Source organism: Drosophila guanche, unplaced genomic scaffold (assembly GCF_900245975.1).
Source record: "Drosophila guanche unplaced genomic scaffold, DGUA_6, whole genome shotgun sequence".
Classification (NCBI taxonomy): Eukaryota; Metazoa; Arthropoda; class Insecta; order Diptera; family Drosophilidae; genus Drosophila; species Drosophila guanche.
In genome coordinates this window covers 149,925-168,182 of record NW_022995763.1, presented here as the reverse complement: position 1 = coordinate 168,182, position 18,258 = coordinate 149,925, and the positions used below count along the sequence as shown (strand labels likewise).

Below are 18,258 nucleotides of genomic sequence, written 5' to 3'. Positions count from 1 at the left end.
TGTCGACTGCGCTTTGCACAAGTCCCGTGAAGTTGTTTAGCCGCAGAAGTGGTTTGTTTTTAGTTCGGTTGTGTGGGTTTTTAGATCAACAACGATCGCGAAAAAAAAAACACGTCCTCCCCTTGTTTAGTGTTTGTTTTTTGGTTAAGTTCTACAGCGTTCTGTGTCCTTTAAAACCTTTAAAATTGCATTTATTTCTTGAGTTAAAGAATCGTTTCGTATATTTTTGTTTGTTTATGTTTTTAGTTTTAAGTTAAAAGAGTAAATTTTGCTAAATGTTTCGCTTTCGCCGAGTGTTTGTTTTTTTGGCTTTCTTTTCGGTTTTGGATTTTCTGTTTACTTTTGTATAAAATTGCAAAAATGCAAAAAGATAGCAATTATTATATTATTTATTATAATTTTTATACGTTTTTACTAAATTTGCGCTGCTTGGTTGTTGTTGCTGGAACTTAGCTTTCGTTCTCAAATATACAGATACATATATCGTATTTGGTTAGTTGTATTTGTTTTGTCTGCTATCCTCCTTGCATATGATTATTCGTTTTTGCTTTTGTTAAATTAGTAGTAGTTGGTTTTATTTGGTGGTGTTTGGTTTTAGCTTTCCCCTCTGTTATTCCGGTTCCAATCTGTTGGCTGTTCTTTTCAGATTATTTCTGCTTGCTGCAGTTTTAAAAATCTCTTACTTCCGAGTATCGTCCTTCCTTGTTCTTCTTGCCCCCTGATAAATGATGGCTGTTCGATTGCTCTCTTGCTTTTACTCAATCTGCAAAAGTACAATTAAAGGTAGATATTTTTTAAGTACCATTTAGATACATCCGTTTCAAAGTGCAGTCCGGAAGAGTCTTAAAAAAATACTCGAAAATAAAGAACTTTGCTCTCCATGGACTCAAATCAGCGGGCAAGTGATAAACGAATTTTAAGCGAGTTTCACACACCCAGAGAGAGAGAGAGAGAGAGTGAGAGAGAGAGAGCGAGCGAGCGATTGACACTTACTGGCACTGTCAAAGACAGGAGGACGACAGTGAGTGCGCGCTGTCACCACCACCACTGGCAATGCCATTGACATTACCTAGGAGTATCCTATACCCACATCCCCCAGCCACCCTCTTCTTGCATAATGGCAGGACGACAAGGGTAAGTCAAAGCTGAAATCTGTTTATCAAACAACAATGGTACATAAATGGGGTATGGGTTATGTGATTCGGGAGTTTGTTTGTGTCGCTTTATCTTTTTCCTTTTTTTTTTTTGTCAGCACAAAATGCGCTCGCCTAATGGTTCGGAATTTAATTAAATCGCTTCTGCGACGTGTGGGAGAGTTCTTTGTGTGTTGCCATAAAGGTGGACACACACACAAGAAATATTGATGTAAGTATGTGCATGTAGCGACTATAGGGCGGGGCGGATATGATATCTAAAGATGCCGTCGGATTTATTGCTGCCAAGAATACATTTTGTGGAACAGCTTGAAGAAATGTTTGTATTGCTTGTGGGAATTGTTCTCCATCCCCCTGGACTAAGCTGTGGCTAAAATAGCTTCAACGATTGTAAGTCTTGGTTCGGTTTTTTTTTTATAAGGAAAACCCATGACGATTCAATGCAAATATTTCCCATCCATGCAGCGAGTGCGTTGTCATAGTCGTCTAGGACTACTTTTCCACCCATTCAGTGTCTATAATGTTTCCAACTGGAATGGTTTTTGGGGGTTGAAAACCCGAGAAAGAGAGCGAGAGAGAGAGTGGGCCCCGGGGCTTCCTAGTTCCTGCTAGATCCTGGCTGTCTGGCTAAGCGCGCGCGTGTTTCTGCACTGGAAAATAGGGTAAAAACCTGACGTGAAAAACAAACAACAAACGAGCGGGCCAGTCCTGTCCCAGTCCCAGTCACAGTCACAGGCACAGTCCACGGCCATGTCCTGCCCTGTCTTTGAGGTCGTTGAACTCTGACTGCATTTGTGCCTGTGCCTGTGCCTGTGCCTGTGGCTTTGGGTTTGCTAGTTTTTTCCCATGTATGCATGTATGCATGTGTCTATGTTTGTGTGTGTCTTTTCCACTTTCCCACTCTTTAGTGTTTGCTCATTTTTTGTGTTGTTTTTTTTTTTGTTTTTGGATAGCCAGAGGCTTGGGCTGCGGTTACTAAACTGCCACCAACAGCTGTTCAAAAGCCAGGACCCGCGCGCACGTTCATTGAACCCCTGCGAAAACAGGGCAGCGCGACTCGAAAGGCTTTGAAATGTCAAACAAACCTCAAAAGGCAGCATGCAAAAAGGTGAAGATGCAGGCAGGCGGTGCGAGAGCTGGCAGCCAAACGGAAGGATGAACGGGTAAATATTTGCCACAAAAGGCGCCGCAACACAAAAGGAAGTGCAGTGCAAAAAAACAAGCAACAAACAGCAAAAAATGAAGGGGAATCACACCCACAAAGACAGACCCAGAGAGAGAGAGAGAGAGGCAGAGAGCAGGAAAAGAGGAAGGGAAACACGGTTTAATTGCACAGCATGGCGTGATGCAGCATAATACAGACAGGGCCTGGCTCCCTCCAGGACCCCCTTGTGCTTGTGTGTGTCTGGCTGGCTGTGTGTGTAGGGAAGAACCCAAGAGCGAGAAATGTGTAATTGACACTTTTACGCCGATATCTGTGACCTCATTCGGGAATGTGTGTCGCTTGTGCTGGAGAGCCTTAGGGGCGGCCCTTGAGGTGGGTCAGGGCATGTCCTGAGGGTCACCAGCAGGGCGGGAACAGTAGGGAACAGAGCTGGAGAGGGTTTGAGCTTGAATGCCTTTTCCCCACTCAAATACAATTTAAATGTGCATTGTGCATTATTTTATGGATATTTTTAGTCATTTTTATTGATAGTTCCATGCCCATAACTCAACGTTCATCAATCGTATAGAGCCTAGCCATCAGATAGAAAGCTCCCTGGGCTGGGCAGTGTTCGACTTGTTTCTATAAGTATTCCCCATGAAGCAGTATTGCAACAGTAGAAAACCAAACAAAAAACAAATAAATAAATGTCATGGAAATTTTCAACTGCTTTATCGATTGCTAGAGGGGCAACCACAACTGCTGCTCCCACTCTGGGCATAGCTGTGCCTACAGCCCATAACCATGGGGACATACACATGTATGTATGCAGATATATATGTACATATAGCATGACTTTTGGATGTGAAGGATGTTGATTAGATCATTCGGCTATAACTCGTACTTACGTGCTGGTGCGAGGTGCCGGTTGGGAGGAAATACTGTCATACAGCTGCTCGATGGCGGGGAGGAAGGACTCTGGACTATAATTTCTATTGATTGCACAGAGAAACAAGAAACTTTCTCAAAGTCTCGCGTCGACTCGTTGGCTCTCTCTCTCTCTCTCTCGTTCTCTTCCAAGTCTAGCACTCTCTCTCTCTCTCTCTCGCTCTGCCTCTGTCAGTGTAACTGCGCCTGTCTGTCTCCCTTGCACGCTCCTTTGTCCAATGCTTCAAAGATTTATTGTATCTCGATTGTTTCTTACTATTTAATTAGCGTAATTTCACGAGACCGCACTTTCAGCTCACACACTCGAACAAAAAATGACGAAAAAAAAGGTTGGCTTACACGAGTATCCTTCAAACTAATGGATTGACTAGGGGCTATCAAAGTATCTTTGGTTCCAAAGTATTGCACGACGATTGCAGAATAGAATCAAACAAAAAACTAGACTTCCGAGTGGATGGGGGGGGAGGAGAAAGGAGATTGCACACAGATATTGCTGTTGGGATTTGGTTTCTTGGTTGCTAGTTTGCTAGTTTTTGGTTGGTTGCTTTTGCAGTTGCAGTTTTAGTTGGATGAAAAACCGAGAACACAACTAATTCGTAACTGAATGTACATAAGTGTATGTATAGAATGTATATACATATACAACAACACAAAAACCGGTGCAAGAGGAGTCAAAAAATTATAAATGAATGCTCTCGAACGAGAAACACAACCGAATGGAATCAAAACCGAACGAAAGCAACGAACGAACACGTACGACTGAACCGACTGAAAGGCAGACCCACAGCCAGGACTCGAAGGACGGCCTGCCGGCCAGGCCAGGCCATCAGGAGCAGACCCGGAGAGCAGGCGCCTTCTCTCTTCATCCTTTCATCGTGGCGCCCCACAGCTCAGCACTGGCGCAATAGAGACAGAACGAAACAGACAGAAAGAGAGAGGCAGAGGGAGCAGCCACCACCACCACCACCTCTTTTTCGCTCTCTCTCTCTCTCTCTCTCTCTCTCTCTGTCTATATCTATGCAGAACTCTGCCGGCCGGCAGTACACACCCTTTTTGGATCGAGAGAGAGTCTGTCTTTCTGTGTGAGAGAGAGAGAGAGCAAAAGGAGAGTGGGAGCTAGAGAAAGATGCGGACAAGTAGGTGGAGGGCTGCGAGAGCTTGACTCTTTGCGAATGATGCAAATGTGACACTCCAGGGAGCAGGAGCCCTCTCTCTCTCTCTCTCTCTCTCTTTAGCCACTGAAAGCAGATCCTTAAGCTGCATGTTCCCCGGAACATATGTTGCTCCCGCTCAAGTATTTTTCTTTTTGGCATCAATCTCCGCCATTAATGGATGTTTGGGGGGAAAACTTTAAGGAAGAAAAAAATGAAGTTTTTACTGGGCTTTCCATTTTCTCTGGCATAGAGATATGTGAGAGAGAGACGCGAATGAGAGTTGCCGGCAGCCGGTTGTCACGGGCTTGGGTGGAGGCAGAGAAAAAGGGAGAGAGAGAGCGCATCAGCAGGGAAGCTGCGAGAGCAGGCATTGCGAGAGGAGCACCTTGCAGGAAAGGAATATTAATCAAGAATGCACACACACACACACACACACACTTTTGAGCTCTCTCTCTCTCTCTCTCTCTCTCTCTCTCTGTCACTTACTGGCAGTTTCCGTGTTATAAATGATGAAAGTTCTACGCTTCGCTTGACAACACCATGGGTGTGAGTGGGGAGGGTGGGAAGAGGCAGGGGATAGCACTCCCCTGCTGCTGCTTGTGGATGCTGGGGGGATGGCTGAGCGTCATGTGCATGCCCCTCGAGTGGCAACCGCTTGCTGCCTTTCGTTTTCCTCCTTTTCTTTGGGTTTCTTTGCGCTTACATTCTTTGCTACTCGTTTATTTTTTATACCATGCCATACGATGGGCTCTCTTGAAGATAATTCCGTTTATCCTTTGACCCAATTCGTTTAATTTGATGCTGTTGTGGCTGCTAATGCCTGTTTCTGTTTCTGTTTCTTTTTCTTTTTCTTTTGAGTGCTGCCCCGCCTGCCGTGTCGTGCCGCGCCGCAGCTAAACGGTTGCTGACTGGGGAAAAGCGCTCAAGTGGGTTGGGTGGCATTTAGGGCGTGGCTCTGTGGATTGCCACATGAAACTTTTCCAGCGATCTAACGAAATGAACCCTCAGGCGATCTACAACCCCTTACCATATTATTTTTATTGTACAAATATGGCCATATGTCCTCCAGGTTTTTGGACAACAATTTTCAATTTCTCTACATGTAGCTCCCCCACCCCACTTTCTGCGCTCGGACATGTGTCAAAATGTTTTAAAACCTTGCGACATGCGCCCGCAGCCAAAACCCAAACCCAAAACCAAACCCAAACCCAAACCAGACGAACCCGTTTTCCCAGCAAAGAGAAAGCTAACCCTTTTCCCGTTGCAAAAAACAGAAGCGCAAACAGAAACAAAAACAAAAACACAAACACAGGCAGAACCAATCAATTTGCATTTCTCTTTTCAGTCGTTTTCTAACCACCATATCAGCTTTCCACCACCACCAAATCCGCTGTCGATCCGCTGGAAGATCGCTGCTCAGAAGCTGCAGCTGTCGTCGCTGCCAATGCGGCTGGCAGGGGGAGATCTTAAGCTTCGATTTATGGGACTTGCGACTTATTAACACGCAGCACGCTCTGTCAGTTATTTTTGCACGACTAGAATTTCGCACATCGTGTGATGCGCGGCACAGCGAAGCGCAGTGGTGTGTCTCAAGGGGGGATCGGAGGGCCAGCAGCGTCGTATGTTATGTGCATTGAAAAAGTTCCCAGGCAGCGCAGTCGGCAAACGCACAGCTTAAAAGCTTCGGGTGGCTTCGGCGGCCTGTGCATAGAGAACGGCCGCAGCGGCAGAGAAACAGCTTCGTATGGCCCCATGCACAATTGTTCGGCTACCGCAGCGGCAGAGCAGCAAGAAGCGTATTTGGACTTCGTGTCTGTTGTGTGTGCAGGCAAACGCACTGCTAGCGTGCGAGTGTCTACCTGCTGATCCCTGATTTAAAGCACAACAACAGCTACACCCCAAAAGCAGAGAGCAAAAGTGGCGAAGAAAGCTCTCTCTCTCTCTCTCTCTCTCTGTCGCTTACTGTCCCTCGGAACAACTCTCTGAGAGGTAAATGCATAGTGAAGATCCGTTAGTCAAGTACGGAAGAGAAGCTAGAAATGTTTTTGACTTCGTGTCTGTTGTCCCTGCTTTAGATTGATTGGAAACATATTCATAAACACTCACGCTAACCCAAAAGAGTTTCACCTTTTGTCTCCTCCATTCATTTCCATATGTCTGTTCGATGCCTTAATCCCTGCCTTATCCTCTATGTGTGCCGTATTATTGCATGTAACCCTGGTGCTGAGCAAAGGGGCTGTGGGACGATGCCACTGTCGATAATTAATTTGCACCCCGATTGTGAGTGTGGTGCGTGAGGCGAATTCGCTACAGATGATCAGCATCGTTATGGGTTCAATGCTCCCTGCACCACGCACTGCGCTTCAGATTCGAATTCAGATTCAGCTTCAGATTGCAGCTCCCTCAGGTAGAGTTTTAGCTACGATTACCGGCTGGCTAGCTGGTTGGGTCCAAGCAACTCCAAGCAACGGCCACCCCGGGGTCATTAGCGTGCCACATGTGCGCGGGGCCTGTGCCAGGTATGCACATATGTCCATAAGGGTTGCCGCTTAAATGAGACGTTACCAACACACTGGCCTGACTGTGACGCTGGCTGTGGCTCTGGCTCCCTCGCTCTCCTGCTCATAATTGGACAAATGTCCTGCCTTTTGGTTAATTAATGCATCTAACGGAGTGAAATAAATGTGTGGTGTGTGTCTGCTCTAAGCCCATAATGGTGAACAAAATATAGCACCTTAAGTTCGACTTGTAGCAGTTGAATATTTATGAATTAATGCATGGCTGTATTACGTACATCTTTAGATGTTAAACCAACCCTCTATCGTATGTCTGTTCTGTTCTTCGTTCGTGCATGCTTTGAGCTTGCCCATTAATTCTAATATCTGCTCGTAATAAACTGAATTTTCATTCATAATCCGATTTATTATGTATACTTACACACACGTACATACATTTACATTGTATATGCTCGGAGGAATGTCTGTGGGTGTGTGTGCTACATGGCGCTGGACCGCATTTTGTCACCTGACCAAAAAAAAAAAAAAAAGTGATAAAAAAAGCGCAGCAGGAGCCCATCATACAAGCACCAGCCAGCAGCCAGCAGCCACCATATCTAATGCCACCTGCAGATCTCTCTCTAACCTACACACCACACTCTTACTCACTCTCACTCTCTCTCTCTCTCTCTCTCTCTCTCTCTCTATCACACTGCAGGTGTGGGTGCGTCTGTGTAGGATATTGAACTCTGACACAATGCTATGTACACGTACAATTCGCATGTGCCACATGGGGAGAGCGCTATCACAGCTGCCGGCCGGTGGCCAAGTTGGATACATGGTGGAGGGGGTCTGTCTCCACTTCCTGGAACACCAAGCTTTCGCTCTCTCGCGCTCCGCTCTCTCTCTCCCTCTCTATCTCTCTCTCTATTTCTGTGTCTGTATTTGTGGGGCGTTGTTTTGATTTTCATAGATTGCGCAATTTTCCAGCCAAAAAAGAAAAACACCAACAGCAGGAAGCAAATTCAAAATGTGAGAGAGCAAACTCTGTCTACTGCGCATGCAGCATGTGGCTGTATGTGTTGCTAATGGGTGGGGGGTGGCAGGTGGCAGGTGGAGTGGCGGTGTCCTGCGCACAATGCGCGGAAATTGAATTTGCGGCAAAAGACTCTGAAATGAAACAACAAAACAGGGACAAGAGTGGAACTTGCTCGATGGTCGCCAGAGCTAATACCCTTAAGGATGTAGTTAATGTACGTACATCACTTGATGTATGTAATTACATACATATGTAAAGACATTTCTTATTTCTGTAATATCTTGATGGGACTTATGTAGATATAATCATAATCAGATCTGACACCCCGAAGGCTGATCTCGTTCGGGTAGTTGAAAAAGGCTACAAAGATTTTGATCAAAATTATAGCACCCCGTTTATGCAGGGTATAGGGAAAGGTTTCTTTATGGCTGCCTGCCGGTTGTGTGTGTGTGTGTGTGTGTGTGTGTGTGTGTGTGCTTGTGTGTCCAAAACATAACGACCGGCTTTTGCTTTTGCTTTGTTATTTCGTTAGCACATCAAATGGTTCTTGGCATTCTCTTTCCTTCTTTTTTTTTTCTGTTTTTGCCATCTTCATATTTTCTCATAAATTACAACAGATATATGTGTGTGTGTGTGTGTGTGTGTGTGTGTGTGTTTTGGGGATTGTGTATGTTCACATGCCATAACAAATGGCATTAGTGTGTACATAAAATACCTGACAACACGGAAGGACACCACCAACATGGGTAGACAGCCTCAGAACAGCACTGCAAAATCAGCCAACAAAAAACACATTTAATTGTTCAGGCAGACATTAACTGGTAGATCAGTGGAGAGAGAAGAGAGAAAGGGGCTGGGTGGGGGGCTCACAGGACAGACACGACACAAAGAGAGAGAGAGAGAGAGAGAGAGAGAGGATGGGCTGCCAGTCGGGGGATGCCTGGCTGGAAATGAAATGAAACAAAAGCAAGCGAAATTAAAGCTTAATTTACATAATTGAGACTGATAACGAGTCAGGACACGACACAGATTATACCCTTTACATATGCAAGTAGCAACTCTCCTGTCTACAATTTCTCCACCTAGATCTCTTGGCAAATTCTAGTAGCAGGGTGGGTGTTCCACCAGGGTGTCTCGTGCTTGGGAAAACTTCTTGCCAAATATATATTGTTTTTTCAACATGAATTTTGAATTTTCCGGAACCACCCTTTCTGAAGCTCAAAAACTCAGACTCAAACCCAAAGACCAGTTTTTTTTTTGTTGTTCGTCTTGTATTGGGGGATGCTTGATGCTTGGCAACTTTAAAATTGGTTTTCAACTCGTAGCGCGGACAGAGCGAAGAGTAAACTTTTCTAATTAATTGCTTGGCACTTCATCTGTTTTGGAAACTTGTTTCTTGTTTCCACTGATCCCGCCGAACCCCCTATTCGGCGCTGTCCCTAGCAGGGTCTGGAGCAGGAGTTGCTGGATGGTGGAAAGCACTGATGGATGGATGGACTTGCTTCCAAATGGAATGTTTTGCTTTGTGCTTCCCCCCAGTTGATGCAGTTTATTTGTTATATTTTTGTTGTATGTTCGGGCTCCCGAAGCGTCTGTACGTCCTGCAACCTCGCAGCGCCTCGTACCATCGCCTCTTTGCCGTAATCCTACCCCGTTTTGGCTGCAGCCGGATGCTGTCCATTTCAATTATCGTACGTCAGACCCTCTGGAGTGGTGCTTGAATTTTGAATTTTGCACAACCATTGTAGAAAAACTCTCTTGTCGCTATGTACCGGCCTGTTGTTGCCTGTTGTCAGTTTGTACATTTTTTGATGATCCCAAAGAAAAAACAACAACAGCAGCAGCATCAGTCCCGGATTTAGAGCTCAAGACAATGCTCTACGTGAAAAATTACAAGCAAAAACGACACTTTAATCTGCCATAGGTTGCTGCTGGTTGCTGCTGCTTTTAATTAAAATATCTACTTAAATGTCTAAGAAGAAAAGGCTTTGCTCTGGCCACCACGGACATCCTGTCACCGTAGCGCATTGCTAGCAGCTCTGCTGGCCGAAACTTTTTGCTGGATTTGAAATATTTGCTTATGGATTTCCATGTGGTTGTGCTGTATTTATTTTTTTTGGTGGTCTGGTGGTGGTTCGACGTCCTCTGCTGATGCTGCACTTTGGCTAGCCGCGAGGCAGTCGCTGGTCAGCTTTGGTGGTGGTGGTGGTGCTGCTGCTGGCAGTCCTTGTGGTGGTGCCCTTTTCGGTGGTGGAAACTTTTGCTTACGCATAGGAGTACGGGGGGGATAAAGTGCACTTCAATTGCATTAATTAAAGAATAGCAAAAAACTGATGGCAAATAAACTTTGCTTTATCCCTTAGCATACTTTTGAGGGGTTTGGTAATATTTACATACATTTTATGTACCCACGCATATGTACATACATTTTCTTTCTACGCTTTTGTGGCTGCAGCTTAACCAACACTGAATGTTAGAAACAACACTGCACTTTGTTGAATTTCCAGCAATTTTCAATCGCACAACTAACATTTAATTTTCGTTCACGCTTTTTTGGGCGTCTCCATAAACTGCCTTGGCCATAAACACGCAAACTTTTCTCAATTGTCCAGCACTGGCACTGGCTCTTCCATATGGATCATGCTCTTGGCTTGCCTTGTACATACACATTTAATCTGTGCCATTTTGCCGAGAATGCATTTCGCTTTTCTCCGACTTTTCCTGGCCAATTTCAATACTTTTTGATATGCGAAAGTTGCGGGGAAGAGGAGTGGATGGGATGGTGTGGGAGGAGAGGGATAAATGCTGAAAGCGCAGCGCATGCGTCATATTGATTTTAGCGATGCCGATTGCCGCATCCGGCTCAAAAACTTCAAAGGGAAGCCGCCTCATATTTGCCAAAATGCAATACCAGAGGAAAACTTTCACCCCACCGACACATAGACACACAGACACACACACACACACACACATACACCCAGGAAAGGATACTTTTGGTGTAATTTCCTGTAACTTTTGACTGGGCCAAATGGCCCACGAAATTGAATGTGGTCAGTGCGAAGGACACGGCCCACAAGGCTCGTGGAAGCCTCAGAAAAGCACCCAAAGGACAGCCCAAAACCCGAATCCCCCAGCCAGCACACAAAACTTAATTACCGAACAAGTGTGTGCCTTTTTTGTAACCAATCAATCGCATACAAAGCCATTCAAAATGTCACTGGGAATTAGGCTATAATTCACCCAAAAATAATTCCCCATTCAACGAGAGCTTAGTCCATGAGCCCATCGGATGCCCAATTGAATTCCATTCTTAGCGAGTTGCAAAAACTGTAAATGCAATGGCGGGCAACCACTTGACAGGAGGTGAGACTGAGCCTTGAGTACGGGAGGGGGCAGAGGCTCAGGAAATCAAATCGTCAGCAAGGAAGGAAGGAAGGAAAATTGCAGACGCCAAAGGCCACACAAGCAGCAGCAGGAGGCGGTAGGGAGGAGTGGCGGGAGCACAACTCTTTGGGAAATTCAATTTCTGAGTGCTGAAAGCCTTAATTTTGTTTGCTCGCCAACTCGCCTGGCAAAAAGTTTTCTAATAGAATTGAAATCCACTTCTCAGCCATAGAAAAGCGAACCAGCGAGGCCTGGGCGTGGCCCTGGAAACGCGTTTTAATTTGCAGAATCCGCAAAAGGCAACGCGAAAGATGGAAACTGAAAAGAAAAAAACTTGTCTCAAGATTTCCCCCAAGCCAGAACGAATGCTGAATGGAAATCCCAAAATGGGTCTCTCATTGTGTGGGATTTTCCCAAGCAGAGCAGGATGCCACGTTATTTCCCATAGCAGCTCCTCAACGAAAAACTTTAAGTCTGTTGCCATGCAGCCTGCACTCAAGACGAAGGCAGAGTGCAGAAATTGAGCTGTTTAAAAAGTCTTGAATTGTTCAACGGCTGAATAGGAATTTCTGAGCTCCTACCATGAGTGCAAACGATCCGAAGGAGCCCCATTTCTGAACTGTTGATAATGAAGCACTTCCAAATGGAACCAAATATGCTTGCAGACTGGACCGAACATCAGAGATCTTATCATAGCACAAGCTTACAGCCGATTAAGCCCGACTGAAACCGATTTAAACCGATTAAAACTGCTGAATGATGCCTCTAGACTACCTGTCAATGATGGCCCATCAGGGCTAAAGATTGGGCTGAAAATTGGGCAAAGGGTTGAGATTGGGCCGAAGGTAGATCTGATGATTGTGTTCTGCTGTTGAGCTCTGATGGGCTGAAAACTTGAGGCACAATGCCGAAAGTTCTGTGAGCATTTACATGACAGCAAAATGCTGCTCAGACAAAGAGACAGAGGAAGAGAGAGAAGGAGAGCTTTGGATTGTGCAAGAGACAGCAGACGGCAGACGGCAGACAGCAGACAGCGAGGAGGAAGAGCGAGTGAGTGAGGCTGCATTTTCAATCATACGATGCATATACATGTGTACATGTTATATACGTATTTAAATATACATATATTATGTACAGCGTGTAGATATTGAATGCATTGCATGTACCGTGCACTTGTCGTAGTTGCTGCTGCTGCTGCTGCTGCTGATTGCATAATAATCTGCTCCACCACCACCAACCATCAACATCCTTCCTCAGTGCTGCTCAGAAATGTCTCACTCCCACTCTCTCTGTCTCTGTCTCTGTCTCTATCTCTCTCTTTCAGTCCAGCATGTCTGTCCCGCTGTCTGTCTGTTTTTTTGTCTCTATCGCTGCCTGTATGTTTGTCTCTTTCACTGGCTGGGCATCGAATTCTGAGCGAATTCCCTGAATGTTGGATTTAAATAATTGATTTTTATTTTACATTGATTGGAATGTACATGTGTATATGTATGAGTAACATCTACATCTACTACCACTGCCACGTTCTGCCATCTTCGCTCAGCCCCCATTTGTTGCCTGTTTTTGGCGTTTTAGTCGTTCCATTTGAGGACTTGCAGCACCTGCCATATCGTGTCTTAGAGCTCCAATTGGGAAATGAACCACTCACAGCTGGCATGATCATTCGTAGGTTTTTGTATATAAAATATAAGATATTCCACAATTTGGTAGAGCATAATTAAAGGTCTAATTTGATCTTGAATTTATCATAAAAGTGCCGCTTAGATGACAGGCAACAGATCGTGTTTGATCCGGCAAAACCAGATTGTCATCTTGCTTAGGGCTCCAAAGAAGAGATAGAAGAAACCTCGATTAAAATCATAATAGATATATCTTGTGAGAGATATTTATGGGTACACTTGCTCTATATGTATTAAACCCATCAAAACCGATCACAAGAGCCCAGAAAGACGTATAATTAGTTGCTATTAAAACCCACAACCTTCACCTAAAAATCTGTATTGTCATTGCCTTAGGCTGGTGTATTTCTGGACTTATAAGCCCCAGCAACCCGCTGTGGTAATCACTGTTTTCGTTGAATTATTCACTGCGACTGTGCGCAGTAAATTCCTGCCAACTTTGCTTGTGATTTTAGTACTCAGGCCATCCATTTCCCAGGCAATGTAACGCCATTAAATATGCAATTCTAACATTAGAAAGACAGAACTGCGCTTTGATTTTGATTTGATTTGATTATATATCATTCGCATCATCATTGTCGGACTCGAAATGGATAGATATACTAGATTAATTTGTGCCAATTTAAAAATCGATGAAATTGCTGCGAAATCGTTGCACAGTAGTCGGCGGAGGAGTCCAGCGAGTCCAGCAGTGCCGCCAGACAATGCAATGGGCAGGAGAGAGAGTGGCAGGACTTATGGAAAGAGAAAGAGTGATAAAGGGAGACAGAGAGACAGAGAGAGAGTAGATTTGCTTGTGTGGGTGGCTGTAGCTGTGGCTGTGGCTGTGGGTTGGGGGCCACAACAATGCAATCAACGAACACAATTAATACACAAATTGCAAGTCGAATAATTCGATTGGAAAAACCCCGGCAACAACAACAACAACAACAGAAAAAAGATGCGGAAAATTGCAATTGAAAATTTCATACATACATTTAATTGCATTCCTACGTATTTTCTGTGCACAGCATTTCAATGGAATTTTTTGAAAAATTGATCACTTTGGTAAGGGCAATTCCTTACTGTCTCTCTCGTTCCAAAAACTTGCTGATTCCAATTATTTTAGCAAGCAATTAAGTTAAATATTTGGATATAGTTTTAGGAAAATATTAAGCTATAAATTAAACTGTTTTTTGAGACTGAAATCAAATAAAAATGTGGCAACAAGCCAACCAACAAATATTGTAGCTAAGATTTAGTTTCGTTTGCATTTAAAAAATATTTTAAAACTATTTAGATACATTTTATAGCCTGGCACTCACCTCATAGGTCGTTGTCCTTAACTGATATTTTTTGGGTTCTATAAAATATCACTTTACAGCTGATCTAACGGTCCTTCCTCGGCTCTCACGCCTCACGCGGCCTGACTTTCTTAGGTTTTTCTTGTTCAGTATAAATTCTCGTAGCTCGACGTTGGATTAGGTTTTAGTTTCTTGTTTGCTGGTTTTTTTGTTCTATTGATTAATTTGGCATACGTTTTGTTAACCGATTTCTGCAATAAAATATTTATTTTCGTTTCGTCGTTTCTTTTTCGAGATCGTTGGAAGTCCGTTTCTTTCTGGTTGTTGTTCTTGTTCGTATGAATATTTATTATTTCTTTAAGAAATTCAAGTCTTTTTTTAACGTTTTCTTTGCTCTTGCTGTTTATTTATGTAAATATGTATAATATTTTTTTATATATTCAAAAAAAACACAGTTTTTATTTGTGTTTAATTTTTAGTTCAGTTATTATTTATCATTATTTTGGTGTTGTTTGTTGCGTTTTGATTTAGTGTTTGTTTAATTTTGTTGTGAGTGCGCACCGCACTGCCCGCTCGCCAAAATTCTATAAATTCAGTATAAAACCTTGTGGTACATAGGGTTCGGGTTCGGGTTCGGGTTCGGGTTCCTATATTCTACCTACACACATATACATCGTATGCAGAGACACTTTAAATATATATATTTCTAGCTAGACGCACTTGTAACCCACAAAGAAAAAATATATTTATGAAAATCGAATGCGAAAACTTAGTTTTTGTTTTCGTATTTATAATTGTATTTCGAACTATTAATGTAGTTATTATTATTTGCTATTATTTATGAATATATTTAATATTGTAATATATTTAATTATCGAATTTGGTTTGTGGGTGAATTGCTTTTGGTCTCTTTCTCAGTCGATAACACAAAAGTAAGTGGTACAGCGGAAAAGTCTGATGGAGATCAAGATCGTGTGTAGATAACTTTTTGTTTGTATTTCTCAATGAATTGTTTTGGCTGCCAGCAGACTCCGAATCGTGGCTGAAACGAGAGCAAAAACAGAAAACGAAAATATGGAAAAAGTGCAGCGATAAGATATCTATTTAGCCCAAAGAGCAGCAGGAATACTTCTGGCAGGGCTCCATCGTAACTGGGTCGCTGGGCCACACCCATTCCCGTACGTGCACACACACTTATGTAGCTGCAAGATCTCTCTTACTCACTCCACTCTCACTCACACACATGTACAAAAATGTACCAAAAAAAAAGGGATCAAGGACTGCCAAAAAAAAAGAACTGTCTGAATGGATGATCTCCGCTTGGCACCTACAGCAGAAGCCCGGCTCTCTCGTCGTTTCTGTGTGGGCTTGCAGTGGGGCTGCCTTTCCTTTTGTGGATTTTACTCTGTGTGTTGGATTGCAGCGGCTGACCGATATTCGGTATTGGATACTCGATACTCGATAGTTGGCTGTGTGTACTACGGAAACAAGGAGGAAATCATATAGCGACGCAAATGATAAATTATATGAGTAGAATAATACAAAACGCGCTTAAAAAAGAACCGCGTTTGCTGGATACGCCGAAGACTGCTTGACTCGTACTGAACCCACGGAGTGAGAGGACCCATGGAGTGCCGGCACTGGCCTACCATTCAGCAGCAGCAGCAGCAGCAGCAGCAGCAGGCGTTAACGTATCCCGTGTTGAGACTTTCCAACCAAAAAGCAGCAACAAACAAAGAGTCGCAACGAATGGACACCCCGTGGCAGAAGCAGCAGCTACACAAAAGAAAAGTTTTGTGTAAAGTAAAAAATATCTAAAATATTTAATATGTAAAATATTGCTTGAAGACTCTCGCAAATAGAAAAGCTTAAATTAAACATTAAATTCAAAGTTAAACAGGTACGCCCAGCACACCCAGCCAGTACAGGGTGCAGCAGCCGGCACGAAGAAGCTTTCGGGACAGCTTTCGTTTCGTTGCGGTTCGGTTCGGTTCGTTTCGGTTGCCGACTCGGCAGCAACTCTACAAGCGGAAAACTCTCCAACGCGTCGGTGTACTGGGGCGGGGTACATTCGAAATGATTTGGAAATGCATTTACAGGACTTAATGCGGCGTGGGTGGAGCATGGGCAAAAGCATTGGGAATGTATGCCACGCGTTATCCCCGTGTAATCTCAGTGGCTGCGGCCCCCGAAACACCCAAACAAAAAAGGGAAAAGCAAAAAGCAAAAAGGAGCAGCGCCCCACACAATACGAAAGAGAAACCAAAAGCGATTTGGAAATTTGTGTGCAAATGTTTGCACTGGGCTTCTGTGCATTCGCATTTGAAATTAATTGAAAAGTCTTTGTCTCTGAAATGCAAACAGGATGCAGGATGCAGGATGCGGGATGCGGGATGCGGGTGGACAAGTGTGTGCACAACCATTGAAGAATGCCTCGGCCAACTTTTGTCTAAGAATAATTAAAGTAGTTCCACGGAGAATTTATAATTATTTAGAGCGTATTTTTTTCTTTCCCTTGGCATTGCAGCTGGCAGTGCTTATCGGTAATGAGAGCTTGCTCCTTGCAGCGCATCAATCTTCGTGGCAATCAATTTGTGGCACAGATTAAGTGGGGACGCGGACACTTAAACTTGAGTCCTGCACCTGCACCTGCACCAGCAGCAGCAGCATCCAGCGCTGGAGTGCTCGTGCCTGCAAGTCAATTGCAATTAGTGAGCTTAACCAACATTCGGGTCAGCTCGGAGCCATTTCAATTAATTAAAATAAATAATGCAATTGTGTGAGCGCGGTGCGGCAAAACCGCTTCGAGCAGCAGCCCACGACCACATCCTGGCATGTCCCTATTCCAATTTAAATTCCAATTGCAAACGCAGTGCCAGTGGCTGTGCCCGCATACAAATGTTTGCATTATCCAAGCAAAATCCTGAACTGGATACATAATGCCCGCCTGCAGTGCTCGAAGATATACGAGTGGTGATATACCCTGCCTGCGGATGCAGTTGCGCAAGGCTCCGGGCTCTGGGCTCTGGGCTCTGAGCTCAGAGCTGTTGAAAGCTCTGACGCGCCTTCAAAGCTCACAGCGGCTTAGGGGCGCTGGCTGGTTCCGTGGAGACTTGCCAGCACTCAGCCCCTTGTAGAGCTTCTCAGTGTGGAATAAATGGAGCCATTTCGGGTGCGTGGGCCCAAAATTGTGTCAAGATGGGGCGCGGTACATGCTGCACCCCAGAAATGAGCACAGGACATTGCCCACGTAACCGCTGCGCACCAATGGAGACATTGAACCGAAAACTGGCCAAAATTCTGCAAGATGCGTTAAAGCTGAAAGGACTGGGCAGGGCAGGGCAGGTCATGCGGTCTATTGGCATCAGCCAGTCACGTATTCGAGTCGCACGAGTTATGCCAAGTTCTACGAGAGTCAACATTGGAGTCTACGTAATTGAGTGCAGCTCGGTGGCGGGCGGCTTGGGGCGTGTGGCTTACCCGCTGCGCGTTTGTGCCTCAAGCTGTGAAATGCATAAAGGAAGCAAATGCCAGAAGAAAAGTGAATTGAAAAGCCCCGCCTTGGGGCATCAACTTATGTTTGGCTTTAATTAGCGTTTAGCGTTTCGGGAAAACCCCTTAAGGAAATGCTCCTCGGATAGCCATGAAAAGGGAAAAATGAGGGAAAATGTTGTACAAGCTTTGGCAGCATATTTTATTGAGCAATTAATTGCATTAAGTTTTAAAACATATTCAAGGGAGTGTTTGAAAGACTTCAAGCCAGAGATCGTTCGTATGGTAAAAGTGAGCAGCGAACTTGGAATTTGTTAGAGTTTTTGAATGACTTCAAAGCAGAGATACAAATGAATTATTACTTATTCTTATAATTACAAATATTTTGTAATATTTGTTGTTTTATTTATGGTTTAAAATACAACATAAACTGTCTTCAAATGTTTTCGCTCATTGCTTGTGGGGGCGGTGAATCAATTGTTTGGG

General features: G+C 44.2%; 1 long non-coding RNA gene across 1 annotated transcript; it reads right to left on the bottom strand.

The window, feature by feature from the left end:
* Positions 1-345: 345 nt before the first annotated feature.
* LOC117590937 lies at positions 346-14,428 on the bottom strand. The gene is made up of 2 exons (XR_004574342.1): positions 14,302-14,428; positions 346-763 (listed from the first exon to the last, which is right to left on the bottom strand). It is a non-coding gene; the product is annotated as an uncharacterized LOC117590937 (long non-coding RNA).
* Between the last annotated feature and the right edge of the window lie 3,830 nt (positions 14,429-18,258).